The sequence below is a fragment of the Apium graveolens genome, chromosome 5 (assembly GCF_009905375.1).
Source record: "Apium graveolens cultivar Ventura chromosome 5, ASM990537v1, whole genome shotgun sequence".
Classification (NCBI taxonomy): domain Eukaryota; kingdom Viridiplantae; phylum Streptophyta; class Magnoliopsida; order Apiales; family Apiaceae; genus Apium; species Apium graveolens.
The window spans coordinates 257,537,557-257,550,128 of record NC_133651.1 but is presented as its reverse complement, the minus strand read 5'-3'; the positions used below and the strand labels follow the sequence as shown (position 1 = coordinate 257,550,128).

The following is a 12,572-nucleotide window of genomic DNA, read 5'->3' as shown; positions in this document are numbered from 1 at the left end:
TAATGGTGCTTCAGTGGATATCTTGCTCCATGACGCCTTTCTAAGGATGGGATATAACGACTCCCAATTGACCCCAACCGACATGCCGATATATGGATTTGTGGGAGTAGAGTGCCCCTTGGAAGGGATAATCAACTTTCCAACCACTATAGGTCAGGAACCAAGGCAAGCAACGCAAATGTTGGACTTTGTGGTGGTAAAGGCTAGTTCAACTTATAATGCTATCATGGGGAGAACATGGATACATGCCTTCAAGGCATTCCCTTCTTCCTACCATTCAGTTATGAAGTTTCCCACCCGGAATGGGATTGGAGAAGAGAGAGGAGATCAAAAAATGGTTAGAAGCTGTTATGTATCCTCTTTGAGGGAAGATGGAGTTGGGGGCAGGTTCTTCCTATTGAAGATATGGATATCCGAGAGAATGATGAGAAAAGAGGAAAGCCAGCAGAAGACTTGGTTTCGATTCCTTTAGCCCCCGAGAATCCTGAGAGGATGACTTTCATTGGAGCCACACTCGATGAGCCCCTTAGAGGGAAGTTGGTGAGATTTTTGTAAGAAAATAGTGATGTGTTTGCATGGTCAGCAGCTGATATGCCAGGTATAGATCCAAAACTGATTACTCACAAGTTGAATGTGTACCCAAATCGGAAGACAGTGAAGCAAAAGAAAAGAAACTTTGCCCCGGAAAGACAAGAAGCTATAAAACAGGAGGTTGAGAAGCTCTTAGAGGCTGGTTTCATTGAGGAGATACAGTTTCCTGAATGGTTAGCAAACCCTGTAATGGTGAAGAAGGCCAATGGAAAATGGAGGATGTGTATAGACTTCACTGATCTGAATGATGCATGCCCTAAGGACTGTTTCCCGTTGCCAAGGATCGATACTTTGATAGATGCCACTGCTGGGCATGAGATGCTGAGCTTCATGGATAGATTTAGTGGATACAATCAGATTAAGATGCACAAGGATGACATTCCAAAGGTATCATTCATCACTGACTTTGGTGTTTATTGTTATCTTGTTATGACATTTGGTCTTAAGAATGCAGGAGCCACCTATCAAAGGTTGATAAATAAAATTTTTAAGGATCTTATTGGCAAGACTATGGAAGTCTATGTTGATGACATGTTAGTCAAGAGTCTAGTAAAGACTGATCATATAACCCATTTGAGGGTAGCTTTTGAGGTCCTGATGTACCACAAAATGATGTTAAATCCTACGAAGTGTGCTTTCAGAGTAGGATCTGGAAATTTTTTGGGATTAATGGTCTCCAAGAGAGGGATCGAAGCCAACCCCGATAAAATAAAGGCAATCCTGGACATGGAGCCACAAAAACTGTCAAGGATGTTCAGAAGTCCACAGGAAGGGTTGCTGCGCTGGGACGATTCATCTCCAAGTCAGGGGACAAGTGCTTGTCGTTCTTTAAGTCACTAAAGAACATTAAGGACTTTGTATGGAGTGAAAAAAACCAGAAGGCATTCGAGGAATTAAAGAAAAATATGGCCCAGGCCCCGTTGTTGGCCAAGCCAGCTTTGAATGAAGTTTTATACTTGTACTTAGCCGTTTCAGAGAGTGCCTTGAGCGCTATTGGTTAAGGAGGAACTGAAAATCCAGAAACCCGTATACTATGTCAGCAAAATTCTGCATGGTGCTGAGTTGAATTATTCAACTATTGAGAAATTTGCTCTAGCCTTGGTAATGGCTTCAAGACAGTTACGTCCTTACTTTCAGGCTCATCAAATTGAGGTGCTAAAAAATCAGCCCCTGAGAAATATCATTCATAGTCCCAAGGCTAGTGGGAGGTTGATCAAGTGGGCAATATAGCTGGGAGAATTCGACATCAAGTATAAACCACCAACGACAATAAAATCCCATGCACTAGCTGACTTCGTGGTGGAATATACCATACCCAACCAAGAAGTCGGGGGGCAGAAAGATACCATACCTCAAGACAAGGAAGTTGATAAGAGGGACAAAGAAAAGGATGATAAGGAGAAAGAATATTGGGTTCTCTATTTTGATGGAGCATCAAAAACAAACTCAAGTGGAGCAGGTTTGGTTTTACAAATCCCCGATGGGTTCTTGATTGAGTATGCCATGAAGTTAGACTTCCCGACCACAAACAATGAGGCATAATATGAAGCTCTGATAGCTGGCCTTGGCCTAGCAGGGACACTTAGAGTCAGGAACTTAAAAGTCCGTGGAGATTCGAAGCTGGTCGTATCCCAGGTAAAGGGAGAGTTTGAGGCAAGGGAAGATACGATGACTAAGTATGTCCACCTAGTAAGGGCTGTGATGACCCAATTCGATGAGTGCCATGTTGAGCACATTCCAAGGGAGGAGAATGCTAAGGCAAATGTATTATCCAAGTTTGCTTCATCTGAGATAGAAGAAAGTTCAGGAAGTGTATACTTCCGCATTTTGAAGACACGAAGCATCGATGTTAAGCTTGTAGCTCCTATAGGCCTGGGGACATCATGGATAGATCCCATTAAAGCCCACATTCAAATCGGTTGGTTGCCAAACGATGCTACTGAAGCACGAAAGTTAGCTGTTCGAGCACTAAGGTACTCTTTGATAGATGGGATTCTATATAAAAGATCTTTCGTGGTTCCTTACTTAAGATGTCTCAGGCCCGATGAGGCACGCTTGGCTCTTGAAGAAGTACATGAAGGTATTTGTGGGCAACACTTGGGGGGCAGGGCCTTAGCTCATAAGATAACCCGTTTAGGCTTCTATTGGCTAGAAATGATGGCTGATGCCAAAGAATATGTGAAGAAGTGTGACCGCTGTCAGAAACATGCTCCGGTCGTTAGACAACCCCCCGAGATGCTGACCTCTATCAACTCGCCCATCCCCTTTGTTATGTGGGGAATGGATATTCTGGGGCCTTTCCCCATGGCCACAGAACAAAGGAAGTTTTTGATTGTAGCCATTGATTATTTTACCAAGTAGATTGAAGCCAAGCCCTTGGCCAAAATCACAACTAAGCAGGTTGCACAATTCCTATGGGAAAATATCATGTGCTGGTATGGAATTCCCCGCATCCTAGTCACTGACAATGGAACACAATTCAACAACGAGGAATTCAAGAAGTACTGTGAAGATAATGAAATTGAGTTACGGTTCACCTCTGTGGCACACCCGCAAGCCAATGGGCAAGCATAAGTAGCGAATCGAATAATCCTGGATGGACTAAAGAAGAGGATCGAGAAGTCGAGAAATAATTGGGTGGATGAGATACTCCCAATATTATGGGCCTATAGAACTACCTGTAGAGTCACGACTGGAGCACCTCCCTTCATGTTAGCATATGGGGCATAAGCAGTTGTTCCCGTGGAGATATCACATTCCTCTCCCAGGATTCAAGCTTTCAATGCTGAGGAGAATCAGGAAGGGCAAAGATTAGCCCTGGATCTAATTGACGAAGTGCGAGATGAGGCACATGCAAAGATAGTGGAATATCAGAAAAAAGCTTCATTTTACTACAACCTAAGGGTTAAAGAAAGGTTCTTCAAACAGGGTGACTTGGTCTTGAGGAAGGTGGAAGCTTCTGGTGTAGGGAAGAAAGGAAAGCTCGCCCCAAATTGGGAAGGGCCATACAAGGTCAAGAGTGTTCAAGGTAGAGGAACCTACAAGCTGGAGACTATGGATGGTTTTGAAGTCCTGAGAACTTGGCATGCCCAAAACCTGAAGGTTTACTATGTGTAGAACAGTTAAAGTACGATTCTCACTTGTCAGAATGAAAAGTAGGTTTAAAAGCACCTTGAAGCTTTGCTTGCTTAGAATTTTTTATATCGAAGATATGTTTAGATTTTATCAGGGTTGAACCCATTTCATGTAAGGTATCAAGAATACCAAGTTATAATAAACATCGTTCGACTTAATCTTAGCCTATTAGATTGATGAACCAAGTTATAAACTTGAGTTTGAAAACTCGGAAAAAATACGATGATGCTTGGGCAAATACAACCGAGAATAACAAAAGTCAATTACAAAGTTCAATATTGTCTAGGAAAGAAGAAATATATAAAACTTAGGCCTTGGAAGGCTCAGATTCTTCGGAACCACTATCCGAAGTCTCTTCGGATGTCCCTTCAGTCGGTCCCTCGGATGTATCTTCGGAAGTCTCCGCAGAGGTTCCCTCAGAACTATCCTCGGACGCCTTGGAGGCCGCAGAAGACGCTGGTTTAGGAGACGCTGGCTTTGGAGGCTCTTCTACCCTGGGCTTCTTTATAACAGGCTCGATCTCCTCCTCAGAAGAAGATTCCTCCTCTTCAGAGCTGGATTCAAGCTCTTTCCTTTTTTGGCCTTGGCCCTGACTTTCTGATGGGCCATCCATAATCAGATCAGCTAGTTTATCTGCAATGCCCCCAAGTGCTGGAACTCACACAGGACAAGGGAATGAAGATTGTTCAAGGACTTCTGGAAACTCGTCCTGGATAGCCTCCACAGCGGCGTCCCAGCCTTCCTTGTAGCTTACCGGATGTAGGAGGGCATCATGCTCCACCATTAAATCCTTAAATTTCTGAGTATCCATCCAGCCGTCAAAAGCTTTGTCTTTTTGAGCCTTGAGGATAACATTCTCAGCCCGGGCCGTTTCAAGGTCAGAAGTTGATGAGGTGAGTTGGGCTTCAAGAGCCTCTATCCTCTGGTTGGCCTCCTCCAGCTTCTTGTTTGCATCCTCTAGGCCAACTTTCCAAGCCTTGGCTTGGTGAATCAGCCCTTGAAAATGGACGATCGCCTACAAGATACAAAGCAAAAGTGAGAAATGAGAAAAATTACGGCAAAAAACTATGAATGCCAAAAGAAAAAGACGTACCGTCGCCAAAGCCTGAGCTCCGAAAAGCTCGTTAGCCTCCAAGTCCTGTTGAAGGACAAGATCGTGATAGTCAACCGTGGAAATGGAATGCATTAGACCATTCCTTGGCAAGCGCTGTGTTGCCAACAATCGAATCCTTGCCCCGGATTCCCCAAGCGGGTTAGAAGAAAGCCCCTGCTTTGTGTTTAGTACGTAAAGCTTGGCCGGGGCCTTCCTCGCCTGGTTCCTTCACCTGAAGTAGGAACTCCGGGAAACGATCCCCGAGGCACGGGTCTTTGAAGACCTTCCCAGCACGTTTCATCCTGGTTGTCTCCAGGTCTTTAAGCCTTGTAGCCTCCTCAATCTTCTCAGCCACTGCAACAAATAAGGTAAGTGAGTTGAGAAATTAGCAAAGTAAAAGATGGAAGGAACGAAGACAACTAGAGAAGGAAGGAAACATACTCTTTCTAGGAACGGGAGAAAGACCACGTTCTACAAGAACGGTCTCCCTGATGAGATCCCAAGAGTGGGAAGTCCTATTATCTTGAGTAAGGAGGTTGAAAGCTTTGGACTCCTCCTCAGACAAAACTATATCGTTAGGGCTCCCTTCTACAGCTAGCCCAAAAGATGAACGAAAGAGGGTGCCCCAATCGCCGCCCTCCCAAAGAACGTACAAAAAATCTTTCTTCCACCCCAAATTATTGTCAGGGATGGACTTCCCATTCACTATGTGGGGAACAGTTGGACGCTGGTTCAAAGAAACCCACCCCGGATTCTTGTCGGGACTGTTTTTGAACTGAAAAATCTTTCTAAAAACGGCAACCGAAGTAGGAACGTTATGCTTGGAGCATTGCGACAAGTAGCACAGAATCAACCTCCAAGAGTTTGGAGGGAGTTGGCATGGGCTGATCCCCACATCAGCTAGCAAAACAGAGATAAATGGATGAAAGGGGAGTCTAATACCCGCCCTTAGAGTGTCCATGTAGACGCATAGTGCGTCCTTCCTCCATTGACATGCCCTGTCGGCCGGACCCGCAAGAATTAGCTTGAAAGGTTCCTTGATTTTGAAACAAGCACTCAACTTGTCCAGCTCCTTTGGATCCCGCAAGACACTGATATGGTCGTGCGCGTCTAAATGCGCATCAGACGGGTACTCGTCCCCACGGGTGTTGATCATATCAATCAAGGAAGTGTACCTTGATCGAATAGGGAATTCATTGGACTTTCTGGCCACATTTATCTTAGCCAAACGAGTCATTTTCTTATCAGCCATCTGAAAAAAGGGCACATAAGAAGACAATTTTAAACGCAAACTATGCAAAAACAAGCACAAGAAGAAAAAAGGGAAAAGTGTTTACCTGAGGTAATGCTGCTAAAAGAGGTTGGCTTGCTAAATGGAGGCTTTGGGGCTCAAAATACTCCGACCTACTGTTATTTCTCTGAGATCCTTAACAGAAGAAAAAAGAAGGAGAATTTAGAAATGAGAAAGTGAGGAGCAATAGACTCTACTCACTCCTTTATATAGGAGAAAAAGTGAAGTTGAAGGGACAAAAAGCCCAGTAAGATTAAAGGCCCAAAGAAGAAAGCCCAGAAATGGAACGTTCCAGAATACTCCAAGAAACTCCAAAGGAAATAAATAAAAATTCCCGAGAATTCTAGAGAATTCTAAAGAAGGTGTTTTAACATATTAAAGTCCAGATTAATATGGAAGAGGCCCAATAGGAGGCCTAAATCCAATTAGGATTCGGAAAAATAGAAGGCCCAAATCCAATCAGGATTTGGAAAAATATAGGCCCAAATCCAATTAGGATTTGGAAAAATAGAAGGCCTAAACAAGGCCCAATCCAAATTGAATTAGGAAGAAGCCCAATACAGATCAGGATTGAGGTCGAATTCCAGGTCGTGAATTCTATTCGAATTCTTTCGAACAGACACCCGAAAATTACGGGTAAAAAAGACCAGGATTGACGTCGAATTCCAGGTCGTGAATTCTATTCGAATTCTTTCGAACAGACACCCGAAAATTGCGGGTAAAAAAGACCAGGATTGAGGTCGAATTCCAGGTCGTGAATTTTATTCGAATTCTTTCGAACAGACACCCAAAAATTACGGGTAAAAAAGATCAAGATTGAGGTCAAAAGCCATGTAAATAAGACCAGGATTGAGGTCGATTTCCTGAATCAAGCACAATATTTTTTGACTAAAATCCAGGTCGAAGGTTCAACTAGGATCCTGGTCGAAATCCAGGTCGTGAATCCTAGTCAAAACCTTATGACCAGGAAACAAATAAGCACATAAATCTCGACAAAAATCCAAGTCGAAGGTTCGACTAGGATCCTGGTCAAAATCCAGGTCGTGAATCCTAGTCGAAACCATATGACCGGGAAGCAAAGAAAGATAAAAATTTCGACCAAAGTCCAGGTCGAAGATTCGACTAGGATCCTGGTCGAAATCCAGGTTGTGGATCCTAGTCGAAATCCTTCGACCAGGATTGAAAGGCTGGCCCAAAATTCGACTAGGATCCAGGTCGAAATTTCGACTAGGATCCTGGTCGAAAAAGGGCTGAAAATTGAAAAATGTTTGTAAAAAATTGCAGAAAATTTGGAAAAATCTCGGAAATAAAGGGAAAATTCCTGAAAAATACCAGAAAATTCCTAAAAATAGGGAAAAGGTAAGAAAATAAAAAGGAAGTTTTTAAACAATCCTGAAGCCGCGTACAAGGAAAATCGTTTAAACGTGTAGGTCGCTCCACACTTTACGCAAAACGATACCCTGTAAGGGAATGAATGAACTTAACTTTTGCGAAATCTTATACAGTTTCCCAAAAGTTGGGGGGGCAAATAATAGGGATACATGAATCCTGATTGTGTAAATTAAATATTATATTAATTATACATGATTTTGGCTGCAAGGCCCAATAAGAAGATGTATGATATTCAAACAAAAAAGGTTAACACATTGATCAGGCCTGATGGACCAGATCAGGCCCGATGGAACAAAGAAGGCCCAAAACCCTGATTATTAATTAATTTTGTAATTAATTAATAAGGGAGAAAAACAGCTATTAAGATAAGTCCTAATGAGGATATAAATCCTTATAGATTGGCCTCCAAGGAACCTCAGAGGATAAGGAATCAACTTCCCACTTCCTAGAACTCCAAAGTCCATTCTAATTCAGAGACTTGACCACCAAGTCTCCTATACCAAGTCCAATTCAAGGACTCCCAACATCTATATAAGGGGCCTCACCCCACAGATCAGAACTACGTTTTAGACTTAGTCCTTGGAGGACATAAAAGTCACTACGTCCTCGGTGAGCCCTCGCCGCCATAGCCCCGAGGGCAAGTATCACCAAGAACTACGTTTTTTGACTTGATCCTTGGCAATCAGCAAGGTACGTAGGCATCTTGTTAAGGCAGATTGAGTCACGAAATATAAGAGCAGTCAAACCGAGCCTCGAAACTCACGTTCCTTAGTAATAAATACAACAATTATATATCTTAGTTTTTAATCCATAACACTGACTTTTTTGGAAATTCACTCAAACTTGAGTCTTGACTTGATAGCAAACTAATGCATTTAGACAAATATCACTTTTTACTTGATTTTTTGTCTTTAGAGACAATTTAGAAGGGCTGAATTATTGTGAAAAAAGTAGGGGAAAGAAGTCGCCACCATATTAATTTATGTGTGTTTATGTATAAATGGCAAATCCAGGTTGACGAAGTTTTGGAACATCAATGATTATGAAGGAAAATGGTTAAAATTGGATAGTTTTAAAAAAAGAGTCCCCAAAAAAATTGTTATATATATGCGGCTTATCGTCATCATTTCAGATTCATATTTTGCATCTAAAATAATGACGATAACAAACTCTATAGAAGATAGTAGCCTCTCTTAGGGTCAACTTTATTTGTCTATTCATTTTTCTAAATCTATTACAATAGCTTTAAGGGAACAAATGGTATTGAGTTAAAATAAAAGAAGGTATTTTATTTACTCACATGTTGGCCTCCTGCTTTGTCAATTATTAAGACCTAAGAATATGCTGTATAAGGGCGTGCAAGACCTACTCTATTATTATATAAGTCATTCATGTTTTTCTACTCACCATATTATCTCTTTAGTTTTAATAGATTAATATTGGACTTCATATGTAGACTAATCCATGAACTATTTTGAAATTTCACCAAAGAATCATGTCATCATTCTTAGCTTGTAAATGCAAGAGAACAAAGAAAATGTTGACTAATATGTTGCATATCTAATTTGCCTTGGTTATATATACAGAATGTTTATGATTCAAAAATAAGTGATTGAAATATAAGCAGTTCATTATCAAACTTTTTGTGGGTCTTCTCTCTTTAGGGATTTTGGAAGTATACAGTGCATTCTCCTTTGATACTGATGGAATTTTGCAACTTGAATAGTTATGGGATTTATTTCGAAGCAGGACTTCTCAACTTTCATCGGGGAAACCTGCCACAACAGCCGGAAGTTGCATTGTCTTTTTTCCCATCAGATTGCAAAGTAGTACCAGTGGCACCTGCTAGTGTTGTGCTTATAACATATGTAAGTTGCACTGTCTTTTTTGTTTCATACGATTTTAAAGTGATAGAATGAGTATACTTATAAATGGTCTACCAATTATTTATATCAAATGAATGAAAATTTGCTGATGCTAATTCAGGCTACTTTAAAGTTAATTTTTTCTCGGAATGTACTCAAAGATAAGAAAACGCTTAATGTAGTATGTACCGTATAAAGTAAGCAACCTTATGCTTCTTCCCGATATTTAACCCAACCTGCATCTATGATAGTGCCGGTAATATATGGATACCTTATCCTCATTTCTTTGATCTGATGTGTGGACAATGTTCTGTTCAGTGATCAAACGCTCTAGCCTCTTCATTTTTTTTCTGTTCATATAGATTTTATTGCATTGTCATGTCAATGTCTGTTTCTTCTGCTAAGAAGATATGATTTCATGTGTGTGATTAAGCTTGGCGCGGATTTTATCTGCTACGAGGGAGAGTAAATTGTCAATATTATTCTATGATCATTATCACCTACCAGGGACCCTGATATATTATTAAAACTTTATATGAAACCAAGAAAATTTCAGATTTTAATTAGCCATTAACAAAGAAATATATTTTTAAAATTTTAGGTTTTGAAGAGTAACAGATACTTAATGAAAATTAAAAAAAAACTAATTTTATAATTATCGCCCAACTCAAGGGTTTGAGAATTTTGCAATTAATTCCGTATTGTATTAAGTTAATAGATGTATTGTGATACCTAAGATTTTAATTAAGTTACATATATATATTTAGAAAAACAATATTACATTATATCAAGAGTGATGCAGTTTTACGAAGTACTTGTGCGATCTTCGTGAAAACAAGGTGTTTTAGTGTAATATTAAAGAGCTTGGGTATTCGAATAAGTGACTTTCATATTTACGAGACCGGGGTAGTGTTACAAGTAATACACCTGGTCAACAACAAAGTGTCCAGGTGGTTCCTTTTCGTCATTATTACAAGAGACGCAGTCAAAACAAGCAAGCTAGAATTATGGGAGAAGACTCTGTTTGATTGCAGATTTTTAGTTGGGCTAATTACAGATTTCTAGCTTCATAAAAGTAGCAGATTTATTGCTAATTGATGCAGATTTTCAGGCTATTTGTTAGAAGTAGGATTATTGCTAGTAGCCGCTGATTATTAGCTTTTTCCTTGTAAGTATTTAAAGGTTCATTGAGAAATAAGAAAAGGGAGAAAAATATTCCTTATCAAATATCAAATGAGATCAGTGAGCTCTCTCTAACTGAGCTCTCAGTATTTTCCTATTCTTTGCAATTAAGCAAACATAGGGAGAGGTAGGAAGAATAAGAATAACACCCCCTTAAGGGAAAGAATCGACCAAGACTTCACTGTAAAAGGTCCCGTAACTCGATCCAGAACTCAGGCGCCTATCAAATTGGTATCAGAGCCAGTGGTTATGGGGGAACAACGCACTTTGCAACAACAATTTGAGGAATTCCTTAATGTCTACAAATCAGAGCAAGCAGCCAACCAAGCAAGACATCAGCACATGACTGCTCAACTGGAACAACTTGCGAAGACCGTGCATTCTCGTGGACATGACCGAGAATCAACTGGAGGAAGCTCCCAACGAACACCTCGAGAACCCAGAAATCAATCTGACAAGACCAACACAGATGGAAACAACTTCGTGTCTAGATATACAAAACTAGATTTTCCTCGTTATGATGGCACTGTTGATCCGTTGGTGTGGCTAAGCTGCTGCGATAACTTTTTTCACCATCAGAGGACTATAGAAGAGGACAAGGTAGTGCTGGCTTCGTTCCACCTTGAAGGAGATGCACAATTGTGGTATCTGAAGCTAAAAAGAGATCGACCAAATATATCTTGGGATGATTTCAAGAACCAATGTCACTTGAGATTTGGGCCTCCAATCAAAAGTAGTAAACTGGGAGAGCTATCTAAATTAAAACAGACAGAAACAGTTGAGGCATATCAGAGGCAATTTGAAAGACTTTCTGCGCAAACCACATCTCTGACCACTGAACAGGAGAAAGAGATATTCATTAGCGGTTTGAGGGAAGCCATAGCAGTTGAAGTTGAGCTTCACAACCCACCAGATTTGACCACAGCCATGAGCCTGGCCCGACTTTATGAGCGGCGTACTGGAAAAGGGAAGGAAGATGTTGCCCAACCTTGTAAAAGTCATGCCACTTTTTATGGTGCAGGAGGTCCTAAAACTCCTTTTATTAAAAGGCTCTCACGAGTAGAAATAGAGGAACGCAGGTCTAAGGGATTGTGTTTTAACTGTGATGAACAATATGAAGTTGGACACAAGTGTAAACTGTTGTTTTGGTTAGAAGGTTTTGACGAGGAAGGTGTACCAGAAACTGACCCAAAAATCTCATTCCACGCAATTTCAGGAACACTGAACAATCAGACGATGCAAGTAGAGGGAAGCATAAATGGGCACCCCTTGGTGGTCCTCATTGATTCAGGATCTACTCATAGTTTTGTGAACGAATCTCTAATGCATCAGCTTCAAATCAAAGTTGAACCCAAGGAAAACCTTCGAGTCATGGTAGCAAATGGAGAGAAATTGAATAGCCCGGGATTTTGCAGAGAGCTTCCAATACAAGTGGGTAATCAAAAATTTTCTTTTGATTTATTTTTACTTCCTTTATGTGGGTTTGGTGCTGTATTAGGTGTCAATTGGCTCAAGACATTGGGGCCAATATGTTGGGATTTTGCAACAATGAAGATGAAATTTAATTGGAACGGTAAACAAGTAGAGTTGCATGGTCTTATGGATCCCGCTCAAAAGTCAGAACCATCTCTCTCAACTATGAAATTAGAAGCGGAACGAGAGCTGAATTTGAAGCAATTGTGCTCAGAATTTCATGGCATATTTAAGACACCAGTTGGTCTACCCCCTCCTCGTGCATGTGATCACAGAATATCATTGGAACCCGGATCAGGCCCAGTAGTGGTGAGACCTTACCGCTACCCACATATGCAGAAAGATGAAATTGAAGTGCAGTGCGAAGAGATGCTAAAACAGGGAATAATCAGACCAAGCAATTCTCCTTATTCATCTCCAGTTTTGCTTGTTAAGAAGGCGGACAATTCGTGGCGATTTTGTGTTGATTATCGTGCCTTGAATGCTCAAACAATTAAGGATAAATTCCCAATCCCAGTCATTGATGAACTTCTCGAAGAATTATACGGCT

The 12,572-nt window shown here is 40.9% G+C and overlaps 1 protein-coding gene across 6 annotated transcripts in view; it reads left to right on the top strand.

Moving 5' to 3' along the window:
* LOC141725087 (uncharacterized) overlaps positions 1-12,572 on the top strand; it is a 28,894-nt gene that overhangs the window by 2,922 nt on the left and 13,400 nt on the right. For all 6 annotated transcript variants that reach the window (XR_012577003.1, XR_012577005.1, XR_012577002.1 and 3 more), the window contains exon 2: positions 9,167-9,370. The gene's annotated coding sequence lies outside the window, so the exon portion shown is untranslated. The remainder of the gene's footprint in view (positions 1-9,166; positions 9,371-12,572) is intronic.